General features: G+C 39.0%; 1 long non-coding RNA gene across 1 annotated transcript; it reads right to left on the bottom strand.

The window, feature by feature from the left end:
- Positions 1 to 545: 545 nt before the first annotated feature.
- On the bottom strand, positions 546 to 21,453 carry LOC149474165 (uncharacterized). The gene is made up of 3 exons (XR_016312037.1): positions 21,151 to 21,453; positions 2,153 to 2,591; positions 546 to 1,195 (listed from the first exon to the last, which is right to left on the bottom strand). It is a non-coding gene; the product is annotated as an uncharacterized LOC149474165 (long non-coding RNA).
- Positions 21,454 to 21,524: the final 71 nt, after the last annotated feature.

Raw genomic sequence — 21,524 nt, 5'->3', positions numbered from 1 at the left:
CCCACATGTTAACCCCTTCCTGCCCATTGCTATTAGTACAGTGTCAGTGCTTCTTATTAGCACTTATATGGTGGACTGTATTGGTGTTACTGGAGGTGTTTGTGACACCAAGTCAGTTCCCTCCAGTGTCAGATTGGCCACCCCAGTCCTGCAGTCCTGCTATAAGTCACTGATTGATGCCATTCCAATTAAAGAAAGTGTTAAAAAAATATCCAGTATATATAGTATAATACCATTTGAAACACTATAACTTGCACAGAAAACAAATAATTTACCATTTACTATAATACATCTTTTGGGTTTTTTGTATCCAATTAGTCGGTGTATTTATATTTTTATAACCCCCCCCCAAAAAAGAATAATGCACAGGTGATCAAATACCATCGAAAGAAAGCTCTATTCCTGTCACAAATGGCCTAAAATATAATTTGGGTGTAACGCAAATAATGGCCAGGTCAGGAAGGGGGGTAAATCCTCTGGAGGGTAAGGGATTAATATTATATAATACTTATTTAAAAATTACCCAAAAAAGTATCAATGCAAACTTTAACAACAACAATTTAGAAGTGTATTTATTGAAATACAAACAAAATATAATAAATTCAAAGTTTATACAGTGCACAATAACATTAGGCATATATATAAAGAACAAATGTCTCAAAGGTTTGTGTATTGCACATCATGAGACCAGGAACTCATCATTTGGTCATGTATTTGCCAGTTCGCAGTTGTATGAGATTAGGGTGGAATAATCTGATTGTGGGGATTGTGGGAGCCTAGCCTGAGAATGGGTGGGCCTATTGTGGAAAAGAGGGGGCATAGATTGATAGGGGTTTGTAATACTCTGTGACGGATGGGGCATATTATTTACACTGTTCTATCCAGACATAAGTGTCTGGCTTAAACTGAGTGAATTATATCCAACAATTTTGGTATTATAGGTTGCTTGTTCCCTTTGACCTATGGTTAAAAGTTTATAGATAAATGGATCAAGTATTTCCCGTTGATGTTGGGTCATCTTACGCAGCTCATGTGCAATATGTTTTGCAAATATGTCACATTCATCCTCCTTTTGAGCCAGGGCAGCAGATGCATGTCTCAAAAAAGTTGCTGTGTCATACTCAGTAGATTTTCGCTTTTTTCCTCTGTTGATTCTCAATGCTGGGCTTGTTATTTCCTGTGAACCTTCACTTTCCTATACCAAAAAAGCAGTGAAAATATGTTTAATGTTCAAGAAACACACATTAAAACATTTGTATCTTTATCTTTTACAGTTTCCAAGTAGCTCTCAAGAATGGCTGCAGACTGCTAAAGAATTCCATGACCTTTGAAACTTTCTGAACTGTGGCAGTGCCATAGATGGAAAACATGGAATAAATGCAAAATATGAATTCCTCTACCTTGATATTAGTAAAAATGGCCAGAATTCTGATGGAGGTGTTATGGAGCATACTGAATTCCTACAAAAAATGAAAAATGGACTTCTAAATCTTCCAACATTAGCTGAGACAGTTGAAGGACTGAATTTTGTCTTTGTTGGAGGTGATGTGTTTTCTTTGCATGATCATATGTTGAAACCATTCCCATGGAGAAATATGACTCATGAACAAAAGTGTTCACCTACCGGCTGTCACGAGCAAGGCGCGTGGTCGAAAATGCATTTGCAATAATGGCTAGTCGGTTTAGCATTTTCCACAATCCCATCAATGTGGACATAGACACAATTGATGTAATTGTGGAGAGCTGCTGCTTGCTTCATATTTTTTGCGGTGTACTACAATAGCCTATATGCCACCAGTATCATTGGATAGAGAAGTTCTTTTAAGTGGTGAACTGCTTGGAGAATGGAGAAATGATAATGGTGGCGTAGAAAACATGGCTTGTGCACGACCTATTTTGCCCACAATGACAGCACGTCAAAACCGTGTTAATTATGTGCATTATTTTGTGCGGAATGGAGCAGTGTCTTGGCAGGATAATGTGGTGTAAATATATATACAACATCTGAATTGATGATGCTGTGCATGCGTACAATGTGTGTGTGTATATAACTATTAAATATAGTTTGAGATCTGTTGACAGTGCTTTAATTGTTAATTTTTTGGGTACATTTGTTTATACATTGAAAATATAGATGTTTTATTTCAATTACCTGTGTCTCTGGTATATCAAAGTCCACCTGTGTTAGAGGTGACAAGGACACGTGGGATGTGTCATATGAGGGACCTGGCTGCAAGGAGCAATGTGACTCTCTGGGAACATCGGAGTCAGCTAAGAAGAGCAGACTATCAAAATACCACATTCATGGCACATAAACATCATCGGCCCTTGCACCAGATTTCTTGGAATCCTCAATTTTGTTTAACTCCTTTTTAAACACTGTGCGCAGGTTGTCAATCTTGTGCTTTACATACACATCATCAGCAAGTGGGTAAACTGCAGTACATAATTGTACCAATTTGTTGTATGCTCATCACGCATCAAGCGATTGGAATACTCCTTGGATTTATCCTTCCATAGGCATGGAAAATCACGGAACATGTCTATAAATTGTGGTAAAAATGCAGGAGAGGTGAATTTCTGGGCCATAGCTGAAAAGAAACAGAAATTACATTTATAAAATGCACACAATAAAGTATATTTAGAATAAAATCCCAAAAAGTTAACTAAACACATTATGCTGTTGCTGGGAATACTAATATGGTAGACAGCATACTGTACATGGGAAGGCCTTTGTCCAAAATGTAGTATAAGCACAGAAATTTGGAGACATGAACTACCTGTATTAAATGCTCACAGACAATTGTGTTGGTTTTGTCATTTTTTCCTGAAGAAATTTTGTTCTTTCGTCTGAATTATCGATGTTAGTTCATTCTCTCAAGTGCAGTAGCTGTCACAAGTTAGCCTGCAACCTCTTGTTTGTTTAGTCTTACCTCCTTGCTGTTCTAGTTTCCTTTACATGTGTGTTTGTCTGTGCTCACCTGTGGGCGTCGTCTGCTATTCCCTGGGTTTTATGTCCTTTCCTTCCATCCTCCTAGCTGGCTTGTCTATTTAAGACATGCTCAGTCTGTCTCACTTTGCCTTAGCAACATGTTGTTGTCGGAGCTCCCTTGTGTTCTACTGAGAATCCTTATAGTATATCTGTGTACCGACCCCGGCTTCGTTCCTGACATTGCTCCTATATAGTCTGTGTACTGACCATGGCTTCATTCCTGACATTGCTAGTTTTCCGTCTGTCCTGACCTCGGCTTGCCAACTGGATCTCCTGTGTCTATTCCCGTTGTACCCTGCTCCTGCTAGCGGTCTCCTCTATCTCAGCTGGGTGAACCAGGGGGCCGCGACCTGGTTCCAGCCTGCTCCAAGTCCATCCCCACCATCAGGGGCCCTGGTGAACAAGCAGCCTGGGGCTTAGACTCCACGCCCTGGGGAACCCCAAGTTGTGGATCAAAGAGCTCACCACCACAGGTGCTGACAGTAACGTTCTTTCGTATGAAAAGTCATTCCTACCAAAGAAATGACGTGCTTTGCTGACACCTTTGTACACTCTAAGCTCTGCTTCTTTCTGGCGACCTTTGTGGGGACAAGATGGCGGAGCAAGAAGACAGCACAGGCAGTGAGAGCGATCATGTTGGCATAGTGAAGCAGCTGGAGAGTGACAGATCAAAAAAGAAGAAAAAGGCCAGCAACATGTCATTCCAAGAGATGGTTGAAATGGTGAGAATTCTGCACTAGAAGGATTATGATTGCAAGCTCAAAGTATACAAGAATACAAATCAAAGTAAGGATGCAATTATGGAAAAAATCCTCAAAGTCCTTTGAAGGAAACACGGAGTTCAATAAACAAAAGGATCAACTGACAAAAAGATGGTCTGATCTCAACTTAAAGGAGGTTGATCAATTCAAGAAAATAAGGAAAATTCTCAGAAAAAGTGTGTTTATTCTTCAATGGAATACCATATATATTTCTTTTGTTTTATGTGTTACCTGATGTTTGCTACTGTATGTGCTTTATTCATGCTGCATGTACTATATGTCTCAGCATGAATCTGTTATGTTCTGCTTTCATGATGCATTTAATGAGACATATGTGCTGTGTGTGTTGTATATGTGCGTTGTCCATGCATCTATTAGTTGCTCTGTGTCTATTCCATGTATGTTTTGTATCCATGTACGTAAAGTTATAATGCTTACAAATGACCGTATAGACAATGTTTTTTTTTATACTAGTAATGGCAGCAATCAGCAACTTATTGCAAGACTGTGGCGGACATTCTGACACTGGGATAAATTACTTGGTGTCACTGACATCCCCAGTGACACCAATACAGTGATCAGTGATAAAAAGCACTGACACTGTACTAATGTCACTGGGCAGGAAGGGTGTAAAGGGAGGGGCAATCAAAGTGTTAACTGTGTGCTGTGTTTTACTGGGGATATATATATTGTCTATATTTCACTATGTTTACAAATTTGTGGGGCCCCCATTAGAAATTTATTGCTTTAAAGATTAATTCCAAATATTTTAACACAGGGAAACGCATGAAGAAGCAGGATACAGAGTAATCTGTCCGCGAAGAGACTGAAACAAAGGGGATAGATGACCCAAGAGGCCCTGATGAGCATGTAGATGAAATCATCATTGACCTTCTACCAGTTACAGATGCAGGAGGCAGACATTAGCACACGTTTAGGTAATTATTCATATATTTACATTCATCTGTGTAAATTTATATGTCTGTATGTTAATCATTTTTGGAAAATTTTATTAACAGGAAATTCAGATTCGACTGGACTCAACAGTTTCACAGCACAAAAACTGATAGCTGAATTAATGGCATGCAACGTAGAGATAGAAGATATAAGGGATACTCTGACCACCTTACAAGTCAGGATTAACACAGTGTTGGATACCCTTTGTAAACTAATTTAATTTAGTCATATCAGTTTTTTTTGTTAACAGTGTTTTTTGGGTTCTTAAATCGTTATGTTCTACTTTTTTTACTATGGACATATTTTGGGACAGGTGCAATCTGTTTTGTGCAGGTCTGAGAATCTAAGACAACTGTTGCATTTACTGGTGATTAATCCTTGTGGGTATTGTAGGCACTAGCAGTAATCTTTATTTACTAAAAATGTAGACTGCAAAATCTGTAGGTGCTCTGCATAGTAACTGATAAATATTCCAAATTCATAATTTGGCATTTAGATTATATTGATGGCAAGCTTGCAAAATATTTGGTTTTTATGATTAATCATAATTAATATTAAAATGTGTGATTGGCCTTCAACAAACGATAGTGTTAAATTCTTCAGTTATAACTGAGACAGAAAAATATGTTTGAAGCTAAGTATCAGCTGAAAGCTGAGTATTCTGTAGAAGGGCATAGCTGGTTAAAGGACTCTAGTGTAGAATGTCATGGGAGTCAAGAATGAACCAAAATAGAATTAGTATGCAATAATATATTCTAATAGTATCTGTGTGTATATAGTTTGTTTTATAAGTTGGCAATATGTGTTACATACGTAGATTTTTAGTTATGCAACATTAATGAGATATTATGTTGTAAAGATACATTCTTAGTTTATATTATCATTTAAACAGAGACTGGTCACATGACCAGCTGATGCAACATCACCAGCTTATGGGGTCATTACATATGGGCCTGTCAATCAAAAGACCATATATGTAGTGTCCCCACCCTTCAATGAAATTGCTCTGCTAAGCAGTATTGTTTGCCATACAAGGTTCTAGGATCACGAATTATGACGCATACAAGCATTATAAAAAGGCATCCTAAGAGATGCGAGGAGGGTGCTTCAGACACACACACACGGCATTAAGATGCTATGAACTGACAGACTGGAACAGGTGAATTCTCTAAGACAAGAACTCCTCACTTCCTTCTTGCTAAAGCACATGTTGCAATAAACAAGACAAGAGCACATGAAGGACAACGGCCATGAATATAAGGGTGACACATCTTTATAACTTCTGTTTTGATATTTCTGTTTTACCTACAAGGAACTGTTCGTGATATACTTTACTTTGTTATTTTAAGCCATTGTGTGATAAAATAAAATCACACTTTATTTTTTACTTCGCCGGCTCTTTAATTATTTGCAAAATCGCCTATAGACACTAAAGAAGTATTATATGTGTCTCAGAAAATTCTACATTAATGGTGAGCCTGCCATCCCGTTCTTTTTTTCCATTTTTACAGAATTCCACTCCTTCCTCAGAGGGGATAATCAAGCACAATTTTGTAAAAAATTCAAGTCTTGAAAAAAAGACGATCGAGAACCTAGGAAAGGAAGAAACTAAGGAGATTGACCAGACGTGGATAAGAGGTCCAGTGACTGAGTCGGGTCAAATGAGAAAATCTTCTGATTACAGTGAGTAACAATTATGGAATTTATTGATGAAATAGCTAGAGAAAGCAAGCTGGAGTTTACAGATGTTTCTTTTATCCTGATGATGGTCGTTTATGGCAATACATGTACAATGAATGTTTACAGGCCAATATTCAGATAGAAAAATCTAGATTTACTGTAACCAAACAGCGTAAAAAGATATCTAATATCTTACATTTGGTAAGAATATTCAACAAAATGATTTTTAATGTTGATTTACCTGCTAAAAATGTTTGTACATTAAAGCAGACTGAACATAGCACTTGACAGAACACAGAAATGCATGAAAATGTGTCCTAAGATGCTCTTAATTGCCCAAAGTGTGAAATTTTATGTGATTACGTAGAAGATCTTGAGGAACAAATTAATTCCAGAACAAATCTTTTGTTAAGACTGCAGAATGACAGTAAACAGGTTGCCATGATAACAAACACAGATGACAAACAGAGTGATTCAAGGTCAGAGCCAAGACCCTCCTACATTCCAGAAAGTTCAGAAATAGACAATATTGACTCTGATGACGAAAACAGAAATTAAACATAATGAATTGTTACGTAAAACTGCAAAACTTAAGTTGCAAATACATAACCAACTAATGACAGTTTTAAAAGACATCCCTGCTTATGACTCAAAGAGAGCTGCGTTTAGCAATGCGGAAACATTTGAGATCCACGCAGAATGTCATAAACTTTCAAATGATCAAAGAAATAATTTATTTCATTTATGGTTGCCAATTACGTTTATGACTCGAATAAAAAAATCTGTTATTGACGATGAAGGACAGGAGAAACATAGTGACGCGACAGACAGGCTGCGACAACTGCTGTTATGTACAACTGGTGAGGACGTACCTTCCATAGAAATGCTAGACTTACTACACACTACTGCAGAAGAAGACCCTTTTGAGTTTAAAATTAAATTTTCCAAAGCATATAAAATTATATTTGAGTAGAAAATGAGGCTATGATTAAAGCTTTTGTAAAGAAATTCAAGTATCTTGTCCCAGTAACAAATGGCATAGCAAATGAAAGACAAAATCTGAATGAGATAGCAAGTTTCATTGATAAAATTAGGAGACAGTTGAAACAGAGCAATCTCACTTACGAAGTAGCTGTGATTCAATGTGATAAAAATAGTCAGGCAGCAGTTATGTCAGGAACTACAGGTCCCAGTAAGAATGACAATGACAATGACAGGTGCAGACAAGTGAGTCAAGGAGAATCTAAGTTTTCTAAGTTTTCACTGTCATAGACAAGATCATATGAAACGGCAGTGCTGGAAGTTTAAAAAAAGACTCAGAAATAAAAACTATGGAAATAGAAAATAAAAAAGCAGCTTTTGTACAACCTGCTTTATTGTGTCATGAGAAACGCTTGACTGCATTCCCTTATGCCTCAGCAGTCAAACAAATTAGTAATTTGACTAGCAACAACAGTTCAGACAATATGGCGAAAAGGGCTGTCACTGACACAAATGGTTTATTGCCAGTTCCAAAAATAGAATCACATCAAGATTCATCCCCAATACCATTAGAATATGTTGCTCCAATTGTATTGGATGACAATGGAAGACCATATGTACAAGGTTTACTAAATGGTAAAAAGATTACATTTTTGATTGACAGTGGATCTGAGATTAGTGTAACCAGAGAAAACAAACCTGTAAAAGCTAACTCACCTATGTGTAATATAAACGGTTTTAATAGTACAGGTCATTCCACTGCTAGAAAGGTGTCTAATGTAACATTTGAAGTACCTGGACTAGTGAAAACCAACATTGACATTTAGGGGTTTATTTACTAAAGCTGGAGAGTCCAAAATCAGACTCCCTTCTGCATAGAAGCCAATCAGCTTCTAACTTCAGCTTGTTCAATGAAGCTTTGGCAATGAAACCTGGAAGCTGATTGGTTTCTATGCAGAAGGGAGTCTGATTTTGGACTCTCCAGCTTTAGTAAATAAACCCCTTAGTATTTTCACGGTACAGAGAATATTCTTGGCATTGATGTGATCAATAAACAGAATTGGATTATTGATATTATGACCAAAGGTATTTGGAGGAATCCATCTAGGCCCAAATCAATGTTAATTGATCCTTCTGTATACAGTGATGTTGGTTCCATTACTAAAATGTTTAAAACACAAAAATGGCCTGATACTGATGGTAATTGTGCTTTAAAGGACATGGTACCATGTTTTCCACGTTTGTGGTCAAAATTTACAAAGGACATAGGAACTTTGAAAAATACAGAATTGAATATTGAGGGAAAATATTCAATACCTCTTATTCAGTATGAGTTACCACTAGAATCAATAGGACCACATTCTGCCATTATTGAAGAGATCGTACAACTTGGCATTTTAAAGAAAGCACAATCAGCGGTAAATAACTGTATTTGGCCTGTCAAAAATGCTGACAATTCATATTTTTTGTCAGTTGACTTCAGGACACTTAATAAACATATCACAAATAACAAAGCAGTTGTTCCTGATCATTCTAATATCAAGTTACATTTGAATGCCGAGGCCAAAGTGTTTTCAGTTCTAGAAATTGCTAACAGCCATTTTTCCATCCCCTTAACTAAAAGTTGTCAGTACAAGCTAGTTTTCAAGTTCCAGAAAGAGACTTATGCATTCACTCGATTAATAGCTGGTTTAAATATCAGTGATGGCATAGTTCATGAATCTATAGCGAAAATACTATCAAAATTTTCAAGGCCAGAATGCATTTTTCAGCATGTAAGTTGGTAATATGTGTTACATACGTAGATTTTTGGTTATGCATCATTAATGAGATATTATATTGTAAAGATACATTCTTAGTTTATATTCTCATTTAAACATGAGCAGGCTGATGCAACATTGTCAGCTTATGGTCATTACATATGGGCCTGTAAATCAAAAGACCATATATGTAGTGTCCCCTCCCTTCAATGAAATTGCTCTGCTAAGCAGGATTTTTTGCCATACAAGGTTCTAGGATCACGAATTATGTCGCATACAAGCATCATAAAAAGGCATCAGAAGAGAGCGCAATACACAACACACAACACATATATATACATGTCCATCCATTCACACACACAGACACCCACAAGCAAAGCATGGAGACAATGTCGTTCTTCACATTCTGACAAGCTGAAAGTTCACTGGCACACCCCTTTTGACAACGTACGTGGTATGAAATGCGTTAAGGAGGAGCCGCACGCCGAGACGTCACGCTGCCGGATCACGGAGGTTCTGCGGCCATCTTTGATCCCAGCTGGTCAGTGCTTTATGTCAGCAAGATGTGCTAACAATATTCTATCTCGTGGATGATGACGTCTTTTTTTCAATAAATTACCTTAACATTACTACACTATGGGCACCCTTCTTTCTGGCTCTGTACCGAGCTATTAAATTTGCAGAATCCCGGGTGACATCAGGCCATAAGCAGCCCCAGACTCTAGAGGAGGGATATCCTTACCAGGCTCCACATCCATCCCACCTTAAAGGGGACCTCTGGCAGACTTCATCATATTGTATACACTGCACATTTTAAATGCGCATCTGGTGAGTGTGGATTTTTACCACCTTCCGCACTTCACCGAATCATCTCTCATAAGAATTATATGCTATATTGGAATATTGGATAACAGAATTCCTCACCTCAGCATAAGATACTCCACATTTAAGGACTATTTGCACTTTTATGGGACATTCATTTATTATTTATTGATTGTCTATTTATTGTAATCACACACCAGTCCATTTTATATATCATTTATTTCACCTATCATTCCTTGGATTACACATGCACTGGGAACTTTATATATTCATCAGTTGTGTATATAATCTTTTGATTTTATAGCACTGCACTTCTATTATTTATGCTATCTTGAAGGTTACAGGTTAATTTTATAGTGCATTTTGTTGCTACATGATCTTCAAGCGCTCGCTGAGTTTTTATACATAACCAAAACAGTACTCTGTGATCACTGACGTGATATTTGTGTTATTTGTGTCATGACCAATTATATTGGTCATTACCATTATGACCAATATAAACAATATATATATATTTTTTTAATAAAGTTTAAAATACTGCATGGGGATAAACTTGGTAAGCCATAATTGTTGCGATTTCTTTCCTCTAATCCAAAATCACCCCACAAACATACTTACTCACCTCCATCACATGTCCGCTGATCACTCAGTTCTCGGTCTTCTGTCAGTCACCGCTCTCTGCTCTACCCCTCCAGTGCTCATTGAACCACTGGGCTGACGAGGAGGGCGGGCACAGCTGGCTTCATCTCTAAATATGATTGAGATCCTTTTAGAGCCTGGAGCGGATCTGTGATATCACGTGATGGTGGGCAATAGCCTGCTATAGGCTGACTCTGGGTCACAGGAGTGCAAAAGTAAGTGCACTTCTGTGACCTACAAGAGAAGTATGGCCAAAACTTTGACCATACTTCTCTTTTAAACACAGACCAACCACACTGCTTTAATGCACTACTCAAGTTTGACTGATCTCACAATATAAAGTATGCAGACTCTTACTGCCAATGTCTGAAAATAGCAGAATTGATTCCGCATCCCTTGCAGCCAATGCAGTTTAACTTTACCATAGTGCCTCTCTAGACCTATATGAAGAGAATAACACTTGGACTCAGGTTTATTAGTATTCCATTGGTGCCTTTCCCATGTTACTAATGCAGCAGCCCCACACCCCCTGATTCCTCCACTGTAACAGCGGATAGGGGATCCTCTCCCCACACCTGCTGTCACAATTTAAAAATAGAGCCTATACAGCCATGTCTACAAACTACAAGTCCCATCTCCCACCCCAAGACAGCTTGTAGTTCTCAATGAACTGCAAGGGTGCTGGAGAGCGCCTCTGTAGTTCATTGACTCCTCTTGCTTTTTAGTAACTGTCTGCCCATATGGGAGGTATAGGCAGACAGCAGTACTGAGCATGTGCAGGAGCCTGACCTTGCATCCTGGAAACTACAGAAAACTATATGCAAGCTTCTTTTGTCTTGAATAGATGGTAATGTGCACATAAGGGACACAAAGGTACAACTTTTTTAAAGTGCTTTAACATACTTTGCAGAACCCAAGCCCTGAAATCTTCAACCCTTTGCTAGAACAGACAGTGTTCAAATCTTGTTTACAACTGATGAACTGGTGAAATCTGTCAGCACAGTACAGACGGTGTTAATTACAATATATAAATTACTTCCCACAGACCCCTCCTCAAAATTATATAGAAGGGCTAACTAAGAATTTTTCAGCAAGAAAAAAGCAATTAAAAAATAAGCAGCAATTTATTTTTTTTAACCACTTGTCCTCCAGAAGATTTACCCACCTTCTTGACCAGGCCTTTTTTGCGATACAGCACTGCATTGCTTTAACTGACAATTGTCATGCAATGCTGTACATAAATGGAATTTATGTAATTTTTTCTCCCACAGAGCTTTCTTTCGGTGGTATTTCATCACCTTTGCTTTTTTAATTTTTTTCACTATAATCAAAACAATACTGACAATTTTGAAAAAAAACTATATTTTTGACTTTTTGCTATAAAACATATCCAATAAAAATATTAAACGAATAAAATTTCATCATAAATTTAGGCCAAAATGTATTCTGCTATGTCTTTGCTAAACAAAAATCCCAATAAGTGTATAATTGGTTTATGTGAAAGTTATAGCGTCTACAAATGGTGTTATATATACTGTAATTTCTATTTATTTATGTTTTTATACTAGTTATGGTGGCAACCAGAGACTTATAGCGGGACTGCGGCGGGCATTCTTGCACTGGGTGGGAACTGACTAACTGCCACTGACCTCTCCAGTGACACTGATACAGTGATCAGTGCTAATAAAAAGTACTGACACTGTACTAATGACACTTGGCAGGAAGGGGTTAACATTTGGGGTGATCAAAGGTTTAACTGTGTGTTAGGGAGTGATTTTATTGTGTACTGTGTGGTGTTTTACTAAGCAGACCTGCTGCTTCCTATCTCTCTGCTGTGCAGAGAAATAGAAAGCAGAGTGATAGAAAGCAGTATGTTCATGCTGACAGGAGACAGATCTGTGTTGTTTACAAGCTCAGCTTCGCTAATATTCACTGAGTCCTGGACAGCCAGGATCTGGTGATTGACATCCTCAGGAGCCAATAGCAGTGCATGTATGGTGGCGCACGTGCACGAAATGCAAAATCACATACAGTATATTTACGTTATTTTGCCCAGTGAAGCTGCCCTGTAGCAGTACATCTGCTATGGGGTGGCGGGCATGTGGTTAAGTTATGTTATCTGATAGGGAATATGTAACAAATATGAAGTAGGTGTAAAGGCGGGCATCTACCACTTTGAAATTTAGTTTCTACTGTTTTAATGTATTGTATTTATTTTGACCTGTGCACTGTACTGGTACTGTGAGCTGGAACTGGAGTATGGTCAGTGAGGGGGTTAAGTGTTTTGCCAGCTTTCTGGGTTGCACATAAATACCAGGGGAGTAGTGACTTGTGGTCCTTGTCTTTTGGGCCATTCTCTCTCTCTCACTGTCAATCATTGGTGGAGGAATGTTATCATACTCTGACTTCTGTAGCCCCTTCCCGGGAACCCAATCAGGGTTCCAGGAGATGGACACTTGCTGTTTTGTTGGACTTTTGTTAACCAGATATGGACTGGACTGTGGGGCAGGGTACCAGGGACACCAATGTATGTAATCATGGAGATATGTTTGTTCTGTTCTGTCGAGAACATTTCCAATAAAAGAATTCTGAGAAAGCAAACCTTTGCCTGTACTGAACTTATTTAGGGTCACACGCGTGACCATTTGACGAGAGATGACATTAACCCTTTGGGTTAGGGAAGGAGAACCCTATACATAAGGTCTGGCTAAGTTAACCCTTGTGGGTGGTGTTGTGGCTGAAGATGTCTAGGGATAACAGTACAGAGAAGATAGCAGCCAGCTTGAAGGGAAGTGGGTGACTTGGCAGGGGTGAAGAAAGGGACTAGTGTACTTCGGGCGTCGGGTTCCTAGACCCAGGTAGTTTGTGCTTCAACTTTAGGCTTATTTAAATCCCTGCATTTGGCTTCTAACCCTGCCTTAATAAGGTTGGTTTCCCATTTTTGACTTTGAAAGCGTGCCAAACAACATTCTTAGAAGTCGCACCCAAGTAAGAAATTTGAAAGTTGATAAGGTCTGATTTAATCACTTGATCTTCGAAAGGTTTCACCCCCTTCATGACCAAGCCATTTTTTACTATTGGGCACTGTGCTACTTTAACTGGTAATTGCGCAGTCAAGCAACACTGTACCCAGATTAAGTATATATAATTTTTTCACACAGATACAGCTTTCTTTTGTTGGTACTTGATCACCACTGGGTTTTTATTATATAAGAAAAAAGACCAAACATTTTGAAAAAAATTACCGTATTTGCCGGCGTATAAGACGACTTTTTACCCCTTAAAAATCTTCTCAAAAGTCGGGGGTCGTCTTATACGCCGGTATACGGCATACTGACACTTTTTAGGGGGGCGGCGCGTTGCCGCCGCCGCCCCCCCCTTCCCCCAATGGAAGGGACACTAAGTACAGGGGTGGGCAGCGGCTGTTTCTTACCTGGTTCCGGTCCCACGACGATCCGGTCCAGGAAGCGCGGCTGCGCCTTCAGTTCAGTCACTGGATGTTCGTGCGGCTGCTCGGCTCCGCCTCCTCACCAGTGATTGGCCGCCAGAACTGTAGCTCAGGAAAGGCACACAGGCGGCCAATCACCGGCGAGGGGGTGGAGCCGAGCGGCCCCGCGAAAATCGAGTGCAGGACCAGCAGGTAAGTGGTCAGTGTAGAGGTGCTGCTGCAACCACATATGCTGGCTGCAGCAGCACCATACGAGAACAGGGTCAGCAAGTGTCAGTGGGAGGAATAGTGCCCCATCATTGGTGTCACTGATACCAATGATGGAGCACTATTCCTCCCACTGATACCAATGATGGGGCACTATTCCTCCCACTGACACCAACGATGGGGCACTATTCCTCCCACTGACACCAACGATGGGGCACTATTCCTCCCACTGACACCAACGATGGGGCACTATTCCTCCCCCCCACTGACACCAACGATGGGGCACTATTCCTCCCCCCCACTGACACCAACGATGGGGCACTATTCCTCCCCCCCACTGACATCAACGATGGGGCACTATTCCCCCCCCCCCCACTGACACCAATGATGGGACACCATTCCTCCCACTGACACCAATGTTGGGACACCATTCCTCCTACTGACACCAATGATGGGGCACTATTCCCCCCACTGATACTAATGATGGGGCACTATTCCTGCCACTAATGCCAATGATGGGGCACTATTCCTGCCACTGATACCAATGATGGGGCACTATTCCTGCCACTGATACCAATGATGGGGCACTATTCCTGCCACTGATACCAATGATGGGGCACTATTCCTGCCACTGGTGTGCATTGTAAGAGGGGTAGTCTTATACGGCGAGTATAGCTCAAACACTAAATTTTAGCAGGAAAAGTAGGGGGGTCGTCTTATACGCCCAGTCGTCTTATACGCCGGCAAATACGGTATATTTTTTTCTGTTATTAAAAAAAAAATCTCTTCATAAATTTAGGTCAAAATGTATTTTGCTGCATGTCTTTGGTGAATAAAAATCCCAATAGGTGTATATTAATTGGCTTGTGCGAAAGTTATAATATCTACAAACTGTAGTATATAAATTAAAAATTGATCAATCCTGATATACTGACATATGATATGAGTAAATAGAAAGGTGCTGTGATCAAACACTTAGTGAAGGTGCCTATTATAAACCAAAAACAAAACCACAAAAATATATAAGAAATAAAAAATTATTAGAGACTTTATTTTGGGAAACACGACATATGTGCTTATTATTTTTGATTTGTTGGCTGATGCACACATATTTTTTTTGGTTTCTTATATATTTTTGTGGTTTTGTTTTTGGTTTATAATAGACACCTTCATTAGGTGTTTGATCACAGCACCTTTCTATTTACTCATATCATGCATATAAGTGTTGGTCCACTTTATAGGGGCAGCTGTAATTAATATTGGCATTTGGAGTTTCCCCAGTACCAATGTTAATTTATTGATTAAATTGGCACCATAATAATTTCATATATTTGATATACTGACAGCCTATCGCATTTCTTGAGACCCTAAAACGGCAGGACAAGTTTTTGGAAAATGACCAATAAAAAATGTTTTTCTTTTTTTTTACATACTATCACCTGCGCAGTACAGCGTCATCATATGATTGGTGTGGTGGTGATCAGGGATACTGACAGTATGGTAAAATAAATAAATACATTTAAATATTTTTTTATTACATTTTTAAAACTTTTTTTATTTTTTTAAACTTTTTTTTTACCCTGTCATCAGAGTAGCTCATTGTCACCAAAGTAATACTGTACTACTCTAGGGGGGTGATCAGGGATTTTTTTTGAAGATCGCTGTATAGGCAATAGCTTTAGCTGTCATGATTGGGTTAACCATTTAATGGACAGCTTGCTTTTGATTGTGATATGTGATTGGCTAAGCTAATTGCATGGTACAGTTACCCAGGTACCATGCAATTGCTGTTCACAACAGTAAGCAACCTCTTCATGGATGGAAAGTCGTTCATGAAGGGTTATTTACATTGTTATCATGTGATCGTTATGACCAATCATAGCGATCACATGATACTTGGTTATAAATAACAGTGATCTGCTGTGTCTAGTGGGTACAGCGGTCACAGGGAGGACATGCTGCTCCCCCCAGCAGGCGCACTGCAAGTTTCCAAACAGGTACAGGATCAATCATGTATATATATATGAGACTGACCCTTCACGTGTCGCCCCACCACAGTAACTCTACCATGTGGAAGTGGCAAGTGGCTAAACAGGGTTAAGCTGGCCATACATGGTCCAACATGCCTTTTGTAGTATAGTAGTCAAGAATGTAGTATTATTACCTAGTAAGAGATCTTTCCTGGAGAGAATCATTTGGCACCTAAAAAAGGAGAGTATTTTCTCTCTTCAGGATGTTGTGGCCTCCAAATATCCCTAAGACCTAGTTGTGTGTGCTATTTGAGGGTTTGCAATCTATTGAATAGTGTATGTCAGGTAAAGGGTTTCGTATGTTATTAAAGTCTCTCTATACAATAAAAAGAAGATTATACGTGTCTGCCAGAAATAGAGCAAAACATTTTAGGACCTCAGGACTGTATGGGGGGAATGTAAATGTTGGCCAAAATACAAGTAATGGGAGTAAATAATGCAAACCATAAACAGATATCTACCTTGTGGTAGATCAGGGGCTGCTGCAGAAAAAAGGATGCTTACTCCATGCAAGTAATTGGTATTATAATAATGGAAAGAATGCTGGAAGTGCTCTTTTTTTTTTTAAAGAAGTATGCACAATTTTTAGTAATATATGCCTCCTGAAGACAGACCGCTGACAAATTATAACAAGTCTTTTAATTCGGTCATGGACACATTCAAGGAGATAAAGTTAGTATTTGGTATACTCCACATGGTAATAATCAGGAAATATCATTATGGGAAGGAAACAGTAGTATGCATTTGTAATTTCTAAGACTTCTAAGACAATTAAGAGCGGCATGGGGTAAGCAAGTTGAGTCTTACTTGCAGCTCGTCAGTCACCAGTAAAAGGTATATAGTAAGCAAAACAACAAACAGTCTCTCCAAAATAGCTGGGAGAGATACATAGGTAAGTGAAAAATCATCCACAAAGGGTAACTTGGGGGAGCAGCAAAAGTAGCTTGACAGCCAATGTAGTCAACCTCTGGAGTGGCATTGTGAAAAGATAACAGCCTTTTAAATAGTAGGAAAACAATGAAGTTTAAGTCCATAATTGAAATTTTATTACAGTTGAGATAGGATGCTGCAGACCTTTCTAAGAAGTAAGTGGTGCCATCAGCCACTATTTATTTATTTATTGCAAGTACTTATATAGAGCTGTCAATTTATGCAGCGCTTTACATATATTGTACATTCACATCAGTCCCTAACCCTCAAGGAGCATAGAATCTAAGGTTCCCCACTCACAATCATACATAAGGCCAATTTAGATAGGAGCCAACTAACCTACCAGCATGTCTTTGGAGTGTGGGAGGAAACTGGAATACCCCTCGCAGTCACAGGGAGAACATGCAAACTCCAAGCAGGTAGTGCCATGGCTGGGATTTGAACTGATGACCCTAGAGCTGCTAGGTGGAAGTGCTAACCAGTTAGCCACTGTGCTGGCCGCGTGACACTACTACAGTGATTAGTGCTAATACTGTACATTGTCACTGTACTAATGACACTGGATGGGAAGGGATTAACACCAATAGGGCAATCAAAGGGTTAACTGTGTGTCTAACAAGTGTAATGTATATGATATGTGCAGCTTTTACTAACAGACATGGCGTTTTTTTCTCCCTGCTTTGCAGATCACTATGTACAGTGTTGTTGCTCTGTATTCTTTGTGTTGTTTGTAGACAAAATACTCTGGGCTATAATAGGACACAGCCGATCCATAGGTCTCAGCCATAAATCATGGGACGGGAGGACTGGACTTGCTGACAAAATCTTGCTGTGTCCAACTGCAGCTCGGGTCAGCGGGAGGGCCTGTGCCCCAAATCCGGAAGCAGGCTCACAACGTTTATTTACATTGCTTAGCCTGCAGCTGCCACCAGGTCACAACAAATCTACTGTGACCAGGCAGCAAGTGGTTAGGTACCTGTAATAGATAAATAAATAAATCCATCCAAGGCCACTTTGTAGGTACCTAGCCTTTGACCCCCTATTTACTAACTCTTAACATTTTGTGTGAATAAAAGAAACTGTAATTCATTTTACATTTGCATGCTCACAAAGAAATAATGTTCACTTAGTAAGAACATGAGAAATGGTTTGCCACCCTCTTGAAGATTTGCTGTTCAAGAATTTTTCACATCATAATGTTTTTGTGAGAAGCATTACATTAAAAAACATTTCCAAAACAACTCCCTTATAGTCACTCGAAATGCTTGACTACAAGCAGTTTCACAGGAAATGTCGTACTGAATGCCTGTAAAAAACCTTTCCAATCTCAGTGAAGCACTTTCAAAATGTTTGGTAGCACTGGCTAACACGCATACAGTATGTGTATATATATATATATATATATATATATTTTGTAACACACAAGTCCTCATTATTTCTATATTGCAGCTACTTTTTTATCATATCACATGATCCAACACAATAATCACCCATGATACTGCTACGTCTGCTCTTCACACCGGTATAGTGTGACTCACTGCAGGTTCACACATCATAATCATAGATCTTGCTTCATTTTCCTCAATCTCTGCTGCCCCCACCACTAGATATCTCCATAGCACATCTATTTTCGCCACACACGTCAACATATACATCTGTACTCCCCCTCCCAATAACACACATCACACACTTAGTATGCTGGACAGACTTCTCTAACATTACCACTCTTTCTACTTCATTATTCTTCCTTGTAATTTTTGCAGATTCTACACATTTTGGACTGCTCAGTATAGAATCCTCTCTGCATACCTTAAATATAAAGTGCAGTCCTTATGGACTTATTTTCATATAACAGATGTTTGCAGTGATTTTTGTTAGTAATTGTCACTAATTGTCACTTTATTCCCATTTGGGATTACACGGGTTGCACTTTTTTGTAATTGCACATTTTGCACATAGGTTTAGGACCTACCTTTTGGTAAGGGGGTTTGTGCCAGCAGCTTGTTGAATAGGGCCCCATTCCTAGTACAGGAAGTTCTTCCTTTTATTTTCTCTGCATACCTTATTTACAAATATAACCTTCATTATCTCATTGATGCTACAGCGTACCATCCACTCCATTCCTCCATTCCATCCTCAGGAACCCTGAGGAAGTCACGTGTTACCGTGACGCAACGTGTCAGTACGCGAGGAGGATTCTGGGAGCGCAGTGACATCATTTCCGGCGTGGCGGCCATACTTGAAATCCCTGTATCAAAATACCCATGCAGGAGATTCATAGCATGGGGTATTGAAGGCTTGTAATTAGAAGAATCTTAATGTGAGTGGGCAATTTTATTATATATTCATTTGAAGAATAAACAGTATTACACTATGTGAGCTTTTGTTTATATATGAACCGAGGAGGAGGCTGCTGATAGAGTGTAAGAGGCGGGGGAGGACCCGGTGAGTCATCAGAGTGGTGTCCTGTTTTAAAGCAAGCTGACCCTGTGGGGTCTTGGCAAGGAGGTGAGGGGCCATTACAGCTATTGTTTGGATTCACACAGTGTGGACACGTGTGATCACATGCATGAAGATTGAGAGTTCCTTATGTTGTATTTGGACACTATATTTTTTCCTTATGGACTTATTTTCATATAACAGATGTTCGCAGTGATTTTTGTTAGTAATTGTCACTAATTGTCACTTTATTTTTTCCATTTGGGATTACACGGGTTGCACTTTTTTGTAATTGCACATTTTGCACATAGGTTTAGTACCTTGTGGTATTATTTAGAGCACTGCTATATTTTGCACAGTTAGGTTGCACTTTATATTTATTCATTTAGTAAGTTTAGGGATAGCGCTGCACTTTATATTTATGTATATTTACTCATTTTGGTAAGGGGGTTTGTGCCAGCAGCTTGTTGAATAGGACCCATTCCTAGCACAGGAAGTTCTTCCTTTTATTTTCTCTGCATACCTTATTTACAAATATAACCTTCATTATCTCATTGATGCTACAGCGTACCATCCACTCCACTAAAGAATGCAAAATTGATACTCAGAATTCTATGCCCATACATTTTTACGGTAGCCTTCCCAAAAATTGCCAAGAGCATGAAAATGCACAAGTGTTAGTGATTTAGGGTGCCAATAAAAATGGAAGTTTGAAATAATACAGTAGTAAAAAATTATTTTCTAATAGCATTTTACAGTCCCAATGCATGTCTTAGAAAAGAGATATTCATAAGTCATAAACGTAATTCACACTCAAAGAGAACTGTTACAGAGCTGACAAGAATTCTATAAATTGTATATACAGTACAACAGCATTAAAATGGAAACCAAGGTAGGTTACATCAATACTAATTTACTGCTGGCTAACTAGCACTGCAATCAGTGTAAGCAACTGGTGATATTCTTTAAAGGCATTGCACAAATGGTGTGATTGGTGCCATCTGTCTACACATGAATAGAAGACAGTGTGACATCTATTGTGTCAAAAAGGTAGCCTGGGAGAATTATGCTACACATACAATATACAAAGGAAGCATGGTATTGTGGCATTTCATATGTACAGAAAGGCAGATGGACAGATAGAGATGACAGCTAGCCTGATAGATGGATAGAAAGATAAATAGTATTAATAGATTGATAGATATAAAGATGTACAATAGATAGATAGATAGATAGATAGATAGATATAAAGATGTACAATAGATAGATAGATAGATAGATAGATAGATAGAGGATTTAATAATAAGAAGCGAGTCCTTTTAGCTTGATTCAAATACAACTGCATTGAGAGATGAATGTTCTGCTTTTCAAGAATTGTGTATTCTAATGTCCTTTTGTGAACTGAAGGTTGTATGGCTATAAATGCAATGGGTTCATTACTGCATGGGTATAAATGTACAGTTGAAGCACATAAATCCTATGTTTGCTGTTTATATGTCCTTACCTTTTGCCTTAGGATCAAATCCATCCTTCTGCAGAGCAGATTTCTCTGCAGGTTGCGGATCCCTCATTTTTCCCAACTGAAGACCGTGCTGAAATCACTTGATGCTCAGTGTTTGACTGCAAAACTGCACAGGCAGCAGCTAAACCAACACAGGTGGGGAGAGGGGGAGAGCAGGAGGAGAGCTGCGGCAGTACAGTCAGTCCTCTAGAGTGTAATAATGCAGCTGCTACCCATAGATCTTCTTGGATATATCAGCCCCTCTGATCATGTGTTTTACATTTTAATAACACCTTAGTACTGAACTAGAAGGAACTGATAGTAATCAGATACCATTCATACAGCGGTCTGATAAAAGCAAATTATGCATTGCTCGC

The sequence above is a fragment of the Staurois parvus genome, unplaced genomic scaffold (assembly GCF_062004578.1).
Source record: "Staurois parvus isolate SC_StPar_1 unplaced genomic scaffold, SC_StPar_1.0 ptg000011l, whole genome shotgun sequence".
NCBI lineage: Eukaryota > Metazoa > Chordata > Amphibia > Anura > Ranidae > Staurois > Staurois parvus.
The sequence above is the reverse complement of the archived record's forward strand: the minus strand, read 5'-3'. Positions and strand labels throughout refer to the sequence as shown.